A 15,423-nucleotide genomic window follows, 5' to 3' on the forward strand; every position below is an offset into this window, starting at 1 on the left:
CCAGAACAACGATGTCTGCTCATCAATGACTTGAAATCAGTCATTGAAGTTTGGCTCCATAAAGTCTTTCCTTTTCTAGCATCAACCTGAAATCAGATTGGTGTATGTTTTGTGAAGGATTTGTTGTTGCCATCTTCAAAATAGACAAAAGTTCAATTATTGGTATTTTCGATAGTTAATCCTTAAGAAATGTAATTTACCCTTGTTAAATTCATCTAATAAATTACTTTCACTAAGGCTAAGATCCAACTTGACATACAATCATTTCATCAGTTGATCTGCTAGAAATGACGGTATTCAAAAGGTAATCGAGAATCGATAATTGCATTCATGCAATTCCTAGAAATATGGGACTTACAACAACACTTTTAAGGGGTATTAAGTGTTTTGTAAACATGTTTTGTCCCATCTTATGCCACGGGTCAAGGATCTCACCTCTTAACTCATTTTAAGTCGCCCAATTAAGAACATATAGATAGTCCACCGCTGGTCTCACAACGGAGTGGTAATCTACCTTGAAGAGATACAATTCGCCTATGGTGTCACGTAGGAGCGAAAAGCACTGGCAAGTGTTCTAAGCAAAGTGGGTGGCATTGACTTAACTTTAATCGGGTAATGCATTTGATGTGAATCAAAAGTTTATGTTTGAAGACTCATGCATAATCTTCATAACATAATCTGTGAGTCCACCTATACAAGATGTTAATCAAGTATAAGATATAATACGAATATGACAATAATGATAGTTATATCAAGTAACCCGACTGACAAGTGATTCTAATCTAGATGAAGACTAGTTAAGAATCACGATCCAGATGATGGATATGAACAAGTAAGATAGTAAAGAACAAATGCTAGAAACTATATAAATACTAAATATAATCAAGTATTATGGCAATGAGTCAAGATGTATTTTTCCAAGTATTTTATTTATTGCTATAAACAAAATACAAAGGTTGTTGCGGAACAAAGATAATCACACTTGTGAAGTTATCTAAACAAACTAGAAATACAAATGATCTAATCAACGAGGAGTTACTCGTAAGAATACTTAGAGTAAGTATCACACGTTGCAATTGCCAAAGTTACAAGCATTTTTGCAAGTTTGAGAAGTCTTATATTTATAGGCAAACATGTCTTGATGACATGGCAAATGCCGTACAAATATGGTTGGGTGCATTTATGGATTTGTTGGACAAATCCATAACATGTTTGTTTAAGGTAAAGTTTGTAAGTTTCTTTGATGTGACTTGACATACTTTATTCCCAACCTTTTGCCAAAACTATCCCAATCCCAGGTATAAAGTTATTAACCGGGTAAAGGTAGTTTAAAGCCTACAAAGAGACTTCCTCGTAATTAGTATAAAAGTGTTGTAAATACTTTTACACTGAGCCTCTTCAGTTTCGTCTTCAGATAAGATCTTTTCTGAGCTCTACTTCTGAAATGATCTTCTTCTTCAGTCTTCATTCTTTGACTTCAGTCTGAACGTCTTCATTGTTGGTTGATTCTGAAACTGAAGTGAAGCTTCAGTGAGCTTTATTCTGAATGACTTCAGAATCCTGAGCAAGCTTCATTCACTAAACTTCAACTATTTTGAACAAATCATACTTAGTCGATTTTCGACCTAACATAATCTTTAATAAAATCATTTGTATAGTCTTACCAACACAAGAGAGCTCGGTAGCTCCATTTGAACGCACAAAAAAGCACAAGGGCAAAGGTTTGTGATGGACGTAATTAAAAACCCGCCCTTTTAGAAGGCTAACGCACTCCGACTTATACTTCCCATAGAGTTTGTTCAAATGGGTGAGCCGGTGTATCTCAAGGTTGTAAGACTCCAATTTTATTAATGAAATCTCTATTTCGATAGTTCTTAGTCAAGTTTATATTTTTCCAAGAAAACAATTTTTGCATCATCTTTATTCAACTTATAAACAAGCAAAAAATAATAAACTTACTAATTACCGAACTACTTAATCATGTAACAAGTTAAGGTGGACCACCTAAACTTGGTCACTATGGTTCATACATATGTTTAAACCCGGACCCCCCTTCTGAATAAGGGGACTACATACATCAAGTTACCTTGATTGCATAAGCCTTTAAACAACTTAATTACCAAGTAAAACACGTAACCTAAAACTCACTAGAAATTTCCAGTAGCTTGTCGACCAGTTTCGACCTGATTCTGGTCCGATTCAGCTTTCATCCAGAACTACAAAGTTGTAGCCTATCTACAGTCAGAAAATTAATCTCTAACTCATTACAGATTAAAAGATATGAATTTTTTAGTGAACTATTGCAAACTAGAAAAATCACACGAAAAATTCACAAGTCACACAATAAACCCTAATTATTGGGCTATCATGCTTTGCAAGTTATATCTCTATATAATGGTAATAATCACAAGTAATCTTGCATGAATTCTTTGTGATTTTACCTTTTATTTAACAACTTTATAAATAAATAAGATACACAACATGCAATTTATATCACATAAATCATGTCAATTCACATAATTCAAAACTTGCTCGAGGGTTTCAATCCACCATTGAATTAGGTCAAATTAATTAAACAAAACCCTAATTTTATTTAATAAAAATTGTTTGTAATTAATTTAAAAAAATAAGAAAAACCTCCTTTAATTATTTAATAACTAATTAAAACAAACCAACCCTTAATCCCCCCTTCAAGTTTTGATCTTTGTAACTATTAGATCACATATGTGGCTCGTGATACCACTGTTAGAATATGAGCATATAAACATATAACAATTCACGAGTATGCAACGGAAAGAAACGTATATGTAATCAAATTAATTAACAAAGAGAGAATTGAAACGTGTACCTTTACGTAAAGCTTCTAATAAAATTATTAATAAATAGATTATTATTATTGTAGGGTTTAAATTAAAACCCTCTAAGATTACACACTAAACACTCCTATACCATATGCTAGTACCCGAATCACGATCCAACAAATTCCTTTGTTTATTCTCTTAGTTCGAAACCCATCAACCGCTATGCGCAGCCGACTATCAAATAAAGATATAATTAATGCTTTCATTAATTAAATATGTAAGTCCTACGTATATATTTGAATGGCACAAATCGAAAACCCCTTCAATGTAAGTTTCAGCCGAACCAAAAAAAGAAGAGAGAAGAGAGAATTGTTTGTGTAATTGTATGAAAAACCTTTAGAATTAGCCCTTTATTTATAGGCTCATTAGTTAGGGTAACTTGATGAGCAAACAACTTCAAAGGCTTTCCAAGCCTTATATATTTCGGCCCTATCTCTTTAGAATTAGGAAACTTCCACTAATTCGTAATTACACTTAAACACCTCCTCTTTAGTTAATTAAATCCATAATTAATTAATTCGTGATTATATTTTAATTAATATTATATAATGCATTAATTAATAATAGAGTTACCGTGTCATTTCGTGTGACCCCGTAGGCTTAAATTATTTCCGGACATACGTTTGTATTTAATATGATCACACTCTATATGCCATGGACGAGTGCACACTAGGTGTGATGTCCTTTACTAGTCCTTGGGTCATCCGTCCCCCCAGGGACAGACGAGTCCTTGATTTTTTTTTTCTTTTGGTTAGAAATGTAAAGTTAAATAATTGGTGTGTCGTAGAGTAGTCCTGACATTGTGGGTGTTTTGAGGGTTGAGTCATTGGTTAGTATTTGAGTTGATGTAGTGCTGACAGATACTAGTATACTAGTACTTGAAGAATGAGTCATAAACAATGTGAATACTCTAAGTTAATACTACTTCAACACTTATATAAAGGTTTAAATTCCTTTTACTTCTCCATTGCACTAGATTTATAGCTCATTAACTATAGACGTAATTCAATTGTGGTATTGCCATTATTTTATGTTTGTGATATCATATGTGGAGACAAGAGGAATTGATTTGGATTCTTTGTCATATTTTGCACCCATATTTCTAACACGGGTGGGTGACACATACACATCCATGATGCATATTCAAAATTAGACATAATAAAGATGACTGGCAATCCACATGTGTGTACAATGTGCTTCCTCCAGGCCTCCACCAATCCATTTGCGTTGACTGGTTCTCTTTGACTTCTTAAAAAGTTATATTAACCGACACCATACGACATACACCTTGTTGCTTCCTTTGCCGTCCTATTTTACTTTTCAAATAAACCTACACCCCGATCCGATGTGAGTTGTGACTTGTGACTTGTGAGTTACACTTCTTTAATTACAGGTAATCATGAATTGAACATTAGAACTACACTCTTTCCGAAATATTAATTACGACGACTACAACATTAATTATTTATTTTTTACTTTTTTTTTTTTTTTGGTTTGGAAAAGACAACTATAAAAATCATGTAATTTCCACACAAAAACTACACATCACGAGCTTTTTGATCAAGGAACCATGATTCAAAGTGACCTGTTGCATAATTATTTTTTTTATCACTAGTCTTGCATCGGTGGAAAGTACAATAACACTTAGATTGTTATGATTTTTAGCATTTTAAAAAACAATTTGGGCTATTCTAGCGGTTTTTAAGAGGTTTCTAACATTTTGATAGTTTTCATTGGTCATTTAGTTGCACATATATGTATTTATAAGTTTATTTTTAGTAAAATCTTTGAAGAGTTTAGAATTAGTTACATTGACCGTTATTCCAAATTATTTTAACCCGTAACACCCATAAACAATATGTCATTTTAAAAAAAAAATGCATTGTAAGATCTAACGGATACAAAGACCAGACTACCCTTAGTAATATGTCATAATCTATTAGAGAAATCGACATACCCCTTCTCTCTTGGAATCTTGAACATGGCAGTAATTGGCCATCATATATATCAAAATTGAAGTACGGATGTGTGATTAATTATGATATGTAAATAAGTAATCTATAATATTATTAAAAAAGGGATCGGGTACACTTGACACCTCTAATCCATTCATTTATCCTAATTCTCCATCCTTATTATTTATCTAATTTTTTAATATTAATCTAAATTAATTTACACTTTTTTATTTTTCCATCATTAATTTACACTTTAACCCCAATCCAAAACAATTAATTTACACTTTTTGGTTTCATATCACCAATTTACATTTTAACCCAATTTAAAAATAATTAACTTACACTTTGTGATTTTTCATCAACATTTTACACTTTAACCCAATTTAAAAATAATTAATTATACTTTTTGGTTTCCATCACCAATTTACACTTAAAAAATAATTAATTTACACTTTTTGGTTTTCCATCACTAATTTACAATTTCACCCAATTTAAAAATAACTAATTTAAACTTTTCGGTTTTATCGGTAATATATAATATAACTCACGTACGACAAAAAAAAACAAAAAAACTACGATCAACTACAAAATGATTTTTCTTTTTATATACTTTGCACATAATTAATCATTATTATTATTTTTTAACATTGAGTTCTTATATTATTGTTATTGTTATTTCTTTTATTTTAGTTTGAGATTCGTTATGGCTTTTGTTAGGTCCAGATTTACTGGACTCGCTCCAGACGTGACTACTGGAGCCCTCTGAAGATTTGTCTAGAAATTATGTGAAGACCAGTGAACAACTTACTTGTATAGAAATCTGGATTCCACCAGATTTGTTCACTGGACTTCACTCCAGTCAAGATCTTTCCACTGAAGAACATTCTCACTGAAGTCGAAGACTGAAGTCTGAAGAAAGAAGTCTAACAAATAGCGGAGCTCACTGGAAGACTTACCAGATCTCCTGACTGGAGTCCTTGTCAGTGTTCTAGACCTTACAAGTCTGAACACTGATTTCGAGGAATTGACTTTATGCCTTTACATGCCTTTAACCGGACAATCCATTTGTCTTTTGTTAAAAGCCTTACACGCATGTAAATATGGTTGGTTAATTAGAAGACAAGTCACTATCATGTGACTTTATTCTTGTACTTTAATCAATGTTTTAAAGGAATTAAAGTAATTTCCTTAAATGCATGTAACCACATAATATTCTTTTTGCCTATAAATACCAAGTCACTTCCTCATCCAAATTACATACTTTTGCAATTTGGTGTCTTTGCTCAAATACTCTCGATCTAAACAGTCATACTTCACAACTTTAAGTATTTCGATCAAAGAGTTTAGATAGCAAAGATTAGATCACTTGTAATTCATAGGTTGTTTAGATACTTACTTTGTAATATCTTGGTCCGCAACAACCTTGTATTTTATTTAACATCAATAAATAAAATACACTTGAAAATTACATTGTGTCTCACCATTGACTTACTTGCTTATCTTTATATTGCTTAAGTACGTATTACGCTATATATATATATATATTCTTGCATTTATATTTATCATAATACTAGTCCATTCTAGTGTTTACTTGAAGTTTCATACTAGTCCTATCTAGTGATTACTTGACTTGTTATTCTACACTTGTGGGTTAAACCATCGAGTGAGGGACTTCACAGCTTTTTCTTGAACAACAAAAAATATGATGACATTAGTTCATCTTGAAGATCTTAAGCCAACACATGTTAACCATCATTTATGACTCCGTGTTGTGCATGTATGGATTGTTTCGGAGTGGAATAACATGAAAAAAATCAAAAGGTTCGAGATGGTCTTTGTCGAGGAATTGATATGTATTTTTCAAATTATATAGTTTACATTTTAAAATATAAGAAACTATAAATTTTTTATATAACCAAAGTTGAAAAAAAAAGTAAACTGGAATCAGTATTTATATGGAGTTAACTTTCGAATGTTTCTTCTTTAGTTTTCGTATTGATTAAGTTGTGATATATGACTTAACTAATCTAAATATTATATATTAAATTTTATATTTGTAACCTATATTAACTCTTAGGATTTACGGTTATATTTTTCTATAACCTTTTAGATATAAATTTTAAATTTGCTATGAGTAGGTTTCTGATTACTTTAATACATTGACTTTGATTATTTTGATATCGTTTTGAAAGTAGCTCATTAATGGTGTATACTTAAGATTTACGATTATATCTTTCTATAAGCTTTTAGATAAAAAGTCGAATTTTGCTATGAGTAAGGTTATAATTATTTTAATATATCGACTATGATTATTTTGAATCCGTTTTGAAACTAGCTCATTAATGGTGTAATGTTTTAGTCGCGGTTATTCTATCAGGGAAAATGCTATGTATTGAAAATACCTTTAGATAAAACCCTTTGATCCACGTTATGTTTAGGATTTAACACAATAGGAAATGGCTTTGCAAGGTTTTTGACTCGACTCTTTTTTTTTATCAACAATTTGTTTCCCTATCTTTCTTGCATTAGCCGATAAAATCATTTGATCGACGTTTGGAATGTCCTTGGTTGGGTTGTTTTTATCCCGGATAATTTTCATAGATCTGTATGCAAAGATGTTTATTCGATTCTTATGGTTAACTTGTTTAGGATTTATTTTTTAAAATTGGATTAAATACATAGAAATACACTAACAGAACTTACCAGTTTTTTCCATCTTTTTTTGCTATTTGCAAGGCACTATCATACATGGCTCGGTCAATGGTGAATGGATGAAAAATTTTAGGAGTATTTTAACCGATGGAGTGGCTATTCAGCTAGCAAATTTCCAAGTTGATTTCGGTATATCTATTTAATATATTTGAATTCAAATTTTTTAGCTTTGATTAATATATTTTGAGACTACCCATCCATTAGACGGGCCTGAACACTAGTTGCTAAATATATAGCATGACAAAAGTTTTCTATTATGAGATCACAGAGTATATATAGGATTTTTTTTACCGACAACTTTGTCATTAACCTATATTAAAAATTATTGGTATGTTTTACATCAAATACTTAGGGGTGCCTGGTAAGAGGTATTGGGGGGTAAGGAATGGGAAAGAGAATGATTATATGTCACACCCTGACTAAAGCGGAAAACTCGGGATGCGACGCATAGTACATGCGTCATGGATACTACATAGGAAGACTAAATGAATCCACAAGTATTGATAGTCTTATCATAGATTATCACAAACATTTAACATAAATCCAAACACAAATAAAACATAATCCAACTCCCACGCAGAGGATCAAAGGTTAGGCATAATGCCATACTAATACAAAGAGAACATAAGATGACATAGCAGCAACAAGGAATCCTATAGTCCAAAGTCTGCTATAAACGTTCCATGCTACTCTCCTCAACCACCTCTAAACTGTGCACCTGAAAGGATACTTAAAAGCGTCAACACAATGGTTGGTGAGTTCGTAGTATTGTAGTCTAGGTTGTCAGGTTAACGTGATGCATTTAATGTATACTCAATGTTGCCATAATCACGAGGTTGCCATAATCACAATGTTGTCATGGACTTATCGCGGTTGACATAATCATAAGGTTGCCATGGACTTATCAAGGTTGACAACACTTACGGTTGCCATAATCACAAGGTTGTCCATGAAGGGACTTACGGTTCAACAACCAATCGTGCTAACAAAGGAAGGGACTTACGGTTCAACAACTAGCCGTGCTCAATAACATGTATCCAATGCATCCAAATGTATCCATAATGTAAATCAATAGGTATCCAAGTCATGAAATCATATATGTATCCAAATCACGTTATCAAAATGTATCCACAATATGTTATCAAAATGTATCCACAATAGGTTATCAATCGTGTAGTCAAAATACGTTGTCACAATATCATATCAAATTATTACAGTTTTACAAGAAAACATTTTGTATCCTTTCAGCCACGAGAAAACATGAAAAAAGGGGACTACGAAGCTCACCTAAATGCTAGCAACAAGATTATGCTACGCAAGATATTAGTAAGCAAGTAACCGGCACGCAACAATCTGTTTCAAGTTATCATAATTAAGTATGTGTTCATTATAGGTAAACGTGCTCTTAACGTGCCGCCAAGTGTTGACTATCTTGTCCAAACGCGTACTAGCTTGATTTAAACCAATTTTTATAAGTTTGACCAAGGTTGACCAAATTACAAGTTTGACTAAGTTGACCATATCGACTAAAGTTGACCAAATCGACTAAAATTGACCAAACCGACCAAAGTTGACCAAGGTTGACCAAATCGGGATAGTAATCGAAGTCTGAGGTCTCAATTGAAATTCGAGGTCTTAAATTGATCTTGAGGTCTTAAATTGAATTTGGAGTCTTATTTTCACTAAAGGACAAAATTGCAATTGAGAGGCTAAAATTAAGAGGCTAGTAAATCTGGGGTAGTATTTCCAAATACGAGTTCACATTTGAAATACGAGGTCACAAACTAAAATACGAGGTCACATTTGAAATACGAGGTCGCAAACTGAAATACGAGGTCACATTTGAAATACGAGGTCGCAAACTGGAATACGAGGTCACATTTGAAATACGAGGTCACATATGAAATACGAGGTCACATTTGAAATACGAGGTCGCAAACTGAAATACGAGGTCACATTTGAAATACGATGTCACATTTGAAATACGAGGTCGCAAACTGAAATACGAAGTCACATTTGAAATACGAGGTCACAAATCAAATACGAGGTCGCATTTCGACGGGGTCGCAAACTGGGTTGTTCTTCCCCAAAATTCATTCTAGTAAATCCTAATCGTTTCTTTCGATTTGGAAGGTGTTTTTATCATCAGATTGTACTTTTAGACTCCCTAATATGATGGGAACACAATCCTAAAGTTGGAAACTCGAAAAACGGACATAAACCCGAAGACCCATTTGAACAAAGTTTATAAAAAGTGTACAAAAATTCTTATATCTCAAGATTTTGTTGACGAAATCACACGAAACTTTGACAAAAGATGTAGTATATGATTCTAAACGTTTTGGACGTAAAAAGTTTGATACTTGGCGGGTGTAGTGTGTGTATTAAAAGAAAAACCGAAAAATACAAAAAGAAGAGCATAAAAAGGGTTTTGATTCTTACATTAAATCCGCTAAAAATAGATGTTTGTGATGATGCTTAGAAGGTATAAAAACAGTTTTTGACACTAAATCTAAACAAAAGTAAGGTTGGATTTCATTAAAGCTTGGTTTATGGGGTAGCAAAGGTGAGGTAGTAAGGATGGAGTAGTAAGGGAATATGGGGTAGCTATAGTGTGTGTGTGTTTTTGTTAGGAGGCTAAGGTGGCGGAAAATGAGAATGTATGGAGAATGAGAGTATTTATAGGTAGGGTTTATTTAGAAGATTCAATACAAGGCCATATTACTAGGCGTCCAAATATGAGGTAGACACGGGAATACGAGGCTAACACCAAAAATACGAGGCTGACACAATTACGAGGCTAAATTCCAAATACGATGCTACACTTAATTTACGATGTTGACTTAAAATACGAGGTTGAGTCCAAAATTACGAGGTCGTATTTACTGAAAGATTTATTTTGACTCGAAATCTTTAATGGTCAACTCACGGGTGTTACATTATAGATGCTTGGTAGTACTAAGGAAAGATAATCAATACCTAGAAGTGGGTAATGGAGCATTACCCAATTAATTGGGGACTAAGGTAATCATTCCTCAAAATCTTCTTCTTTCCTTCTCCATTCTCTTGCTAGGACTATTTTGTTCCAAAACTACCACCCGACATCACCATCGGACATCACCTCCAAAGACCGCTATCCGACAGTCGCCACCACCAAAAACCACCATCCGACATCCTTCAGCAATATCTACCACCGGGCGTGATTTATATATCTATAAATGTTTCTATCATGCCGTGTATATATATATACCGAGGGTAACACTCCAGTCAGAACACTCTTAAAAGAAGAACGGTGAGAACACTTAAAAACATCATTTTGATGCATTAAAAGTCCATAAAACTAACATAGAGCATAACTAATTATTATTATTTAAGTGTTTAACAACACATTGATCCGTCAAAATAAAAAAAAAATACGTTTTTTGTTGGGTGCATAATTTTGATGGATATGCATCCAAAATGGATGCACAAAACAAAAAAGATGATTTCCTCAATTTTGACAGACCAATGTGTTGTTAAACACTTAAATAATGATAATTAGTTATACACTATGTTAGTTTTATGGACTTTTAATGCATCAAAATGTAGTTTTTAAGTGTTCTCACCGTGTTCTTATTTTAAGACTGTTCTTATTTGATTGTCCCCCTATATGCCGATATGCGTGTATGTTTTTGCCGACCGGAGGGGATATGTTGATGGTGGCCGGAGACGACTTCCGGTGGGTGGTGGTGGTTGTTGAAGATATGTATTATAAGAGAAAGAGTAGGGTGATGGGATATCGTGATGGTGGCCGGATTTTACTTCCGATAGGTGGAGGTGGTGGTGGTGGTTAGATATGTATTATTAAAGAGAGAGAGGAAGGAGATGGAATATGACAGAGGTGATAACTTTTGAAGGCTTATAGATGTAATATTAAAAATCAATGACGGTTTGTTTTGCTTTATTATTATTATTATTATTATTATTATTATTATTATTATTATTATTATTATTATTATTATTATTATTATACTCTATAATGATACCCTTTCCCTTACCCTTTCTCTTTTGTGAAACAAGTACCCCCTTAACTTTTTAATTTTATAAACAAAGCAAAATTAATTTATGTCTGTCGCATCAATAACAACCCCCCCTAACACACACACACACACACACACACACACACATATATATATGTGTATGGGGAATGGGAATATAAGGCTATCGGGTATCTAAGTTTAGTGTGGAACACTCACATACTGTTTTTTTAATCCATAAAAATTATGGGGGTCCATGCATTTATTCATTAAACAATAAATAATAAAATATTTGTATGTGAGGGGTTTCACACCTAATATTATGTGTCGGACAACCTTATATTCTCTTGTATATATATATATAGTTTCCTTATTCTGAGAACCATTTTTTTAAAAAACCATGAGAACTCTTAAATTATATATTTGTTCACATGTTTTTTTTGTTCATTCACATGTGAAATGATATAAAAATGTATGTTGTAGAAGAAACTTTTTTAAGAAACCTTCAAAGTAGCATTTTATAAACTTGTGAATGAATTTCATGTGACAAACGACTATACATAAGGTTTTGAAAAAAAATTTCTTCTGCAACATATATTTTTATAACGTTTCACATATGAATGAAAAAAAAAACATGTGATCCAATATAAAATTTAGGAGTTGTCACTATTCTTACAAAAAAAAATGGGTTTTCAAAATAAAGGTCATATATATATATATATACTAGCACGATAACCGCATAATGTGGCAGTAGAGGTTGCGACGACTGCTCGAGGTGTCGGCGACGGGTGTGATGGTGACGACTCGGTGGCGGTGGCGGTGTTTATTGGTGGTGGTGGTGGCAGTGGCGGTCTGTAAATGTAATTCATGTAAATGTGCGGGTGGAAATATTTTAAAATATATAAGAATACTCATACAATGTGACGATGATGTGGTGGTGGCGGCAACCCATGGTTATGGCGGCAAGTGGTGATGGTTGTGGCGGCGAGTGGTGATGGTACTTGATGTAAAGGTAATTGTATTATAGGGTTAGTTGAGATATTTTAGGAGATAAATGACCCATTGCATATATTAATTCATTAAATGTAGTATGATCATTTCTTATTTTTTTTCCCTAATATTTCAACAAAAATGTATAATCATTATATTAAGGCTAAGCAATAGAAGGAAAGAGGTTTCACACATGGCTACGTGTATATTTGATATGTTTGACAAAAATTTCTATTCTTTTGTGAATGGAACGAGAATTTCTAACTAAAGTGCTAGTGCACTAAAATGTAAGAAATCATTGTGTGTAAAAAGGGTAATTGGATGGGAACCTCTTGATGTCATGTACCATTTGATACCCACTAATCTCTCAGTTACACTACTGTCCAGGTGAATCTCAATCACTTAACAATCCTCTGATTATCTTAAGTTTGTCTTTGGTACCTATGTATCCTTGATTCCTATCAAGACAGAAATCATTTTGTGCACAAGTGAAGCCGGAGCATCAAAAGCCTTATGGTATGATGCAACCATTGGAAATTCCCAAATGGAAGTGGGAAGATATTACCATGGATTTTGTCACCAAGTTACCCAAAACGCCTAGAAATCAATTTGATATGATTTGGGTAATAGTGGATAGATTGACTAAGGGTGTCTTATTTCTTCCTATTCGTGAGGCATCATCATCCGAAGTATTGGCGAAGATCTATGTAAAAGAAGTAGTGGCAAGACATGGAGTTCCCATCTCCATTGTTTCGGATAGAGACACTCGTTTCACTTCTCACTTTTGGCAAAAATTTAATGATGATATGGGTACCAAGCTTAAGTTTAGCACCACTTATCACCCTCAAACGGATGGTCAAAGTGAGAGAACCATTCAGATGCGTGAAGACATGCTACGGGCATGTATTATCGATTTTGGAGGTACTTGGGATCTTTACTTGCCTTTGGTAGAATTCTCATACAACAATAGCTACCATTCTAGCATTCAAATGCCACCATATGAAATGTTGTATGGGAGGAAGTGTCGATCTCCCATTTGTTGGGGAGAAGTAGGCCAAAGAGAAATAGGCGGCACGGAAATGGTGTTAAAAACCATTGAGAAGATAGATGTGATCAAGGAAAGGCTTAAAGCGGCTCAAGATCGACAAAAGTCTTATGCGGATAAACGAAGAAGGCCAATTGAATTCAATGTTGGAGATCGTGTTTTGTTGAAAATCTCACCATGGAAAGGTGTTTTACGATTTCGAAAGCGTGGGAAGCTAAGTCCTCGTTTTATTGAACCTTTTAAAATCTTGGCTAAGGTTGGCAAGGTTGCTTACCGTTTGGAGTTACCGGATGAACTTTCGGGAATTCACCCAACTTTCCATGTATCTCATCTTAGAAAATTCCTTGCCGATGAATCTACTTATGTGTCTTTGAATGAAATTGAGGTTGATAATAACTTGAACTATATTGAAGAGCCCATTGCAATAGTAGAAGAAGAGCTTAGAAGAGTGCAAAATAAGATGGTGAGGACTTATAAGATCTTATGGAAGATTATCCGAATGCACATGGGAGTCCGAGCATAACGTTCTAGTTTACTATCCGTCTTTGCATATGGCTTGGATCACGAGGCCGTGATCCGTTCTAAGTGGGGGAGAGTTGTAACACCCCAAAGATTTTAAGGTAAAAGAAATTAACCCCTTTCTATAGTTTTGACATTAAATTAATTTCGTAGTATTTTATTTTTGGAAATCGGGTTAATTTAGTTGGAACTTTAGCGGATAGCGGGTAAAAATACCCACAAAAATGGTATGAGACGTGACATCTCCAAAGAGTGCCAGCCACTTCTTTCTTTTGAGTCATTTTCCCACTCACTCTTATTTTCTCCTCCTTCACCATTTCCATGCATTCCATCTTAATCCGTTCAAAATCAAAGATCAATTCTTTCAAATAAAGGATAGAAATTATAATAATAATCCTCACCAATAATCTTCTTTAAGAGATTAAAAGTTAGGGTTTGTGTAGAAGTGGTGGTAGTGGCCAAAAATTGTAAGGAAAAAGGGGGAAAAAAAAAGTGTAACCTAAAGTCTTGAATTAGCTCTTTGAATCTTGAGGTAATGATTCCCTAACCTAGTTCTTATCTTTTATCTTCAAAATTAGGGTTCATGGAGTAACCCAAATTGGGGGTTTTGATAGAAATTGATTTATGAATGATTTTTCCCCAAATTTCTTAGATAATCTAGTTTGTCATGGATTTAAATGTTGAGTTTGGCTAAGAAAGTGGTATGTTCATGTGATAATTTTGGTTTATGAGAAAATATGAGTTTTTACTAGTTATTGAAATGTTGATGAAAATGGTAGGTTGAACTACCTAGTGTTATTGTTGAAAATGAAAGTAACTCAATGACAAATGGGTTGGGTTTGGGTTTAGAAAGGCTAGTGATTGAGTATGACTAGGTTGAGCTAGTCAAGTTGTGAATGTAAGCTTATGCACTTTTATGTTATGATCATGGGTTGAAGCTTGTTTGTGCATTATCGTTTTAGCGTTATTGTTCAAGTTGCGGAGGAGGTGAGTATATTTGCATACCTTCATGTATACGTTGGGTCAATTGACCACATTATGTTGAAGCTTGTTTATCCATGTGTGGTAATTGATTTGGCGCAGGCCCATTTTGGGGCATAGTGTTTATGAGGCCTAAGAACCTCCAGGGCCTAAGAATCCCGATAGTTGATTTGTTATGAAGCCTAAGAACCTCCGGGGCCTAAGAATCCCGATAGTAGTTATTGCTATGATTGTTTAGCTTATATGGATCCATGTATAGCGTTTAGTGTGTAAGGTGAGCATGTAAATGTGGCATGACGGTGTCATAGGTTACATGTAATAGTCCTTGCAGTTTGCCCTCCTTC

Source organism: Erigeron canadensis, chromosome 5 (genome assembly GCF_010389155.1).
Source record: "Erigeron canadensis isolate Cc75 chromosome 5, C_canadensis_v1, whole genome shotgun sequence".
Taxonomy (NCBI): Eukaryota; Viridiplantae; Streptophyta; class Magnoliopsida; order Asterales; family Asteraceae; genus Erigeron; species Erigeron canadensis.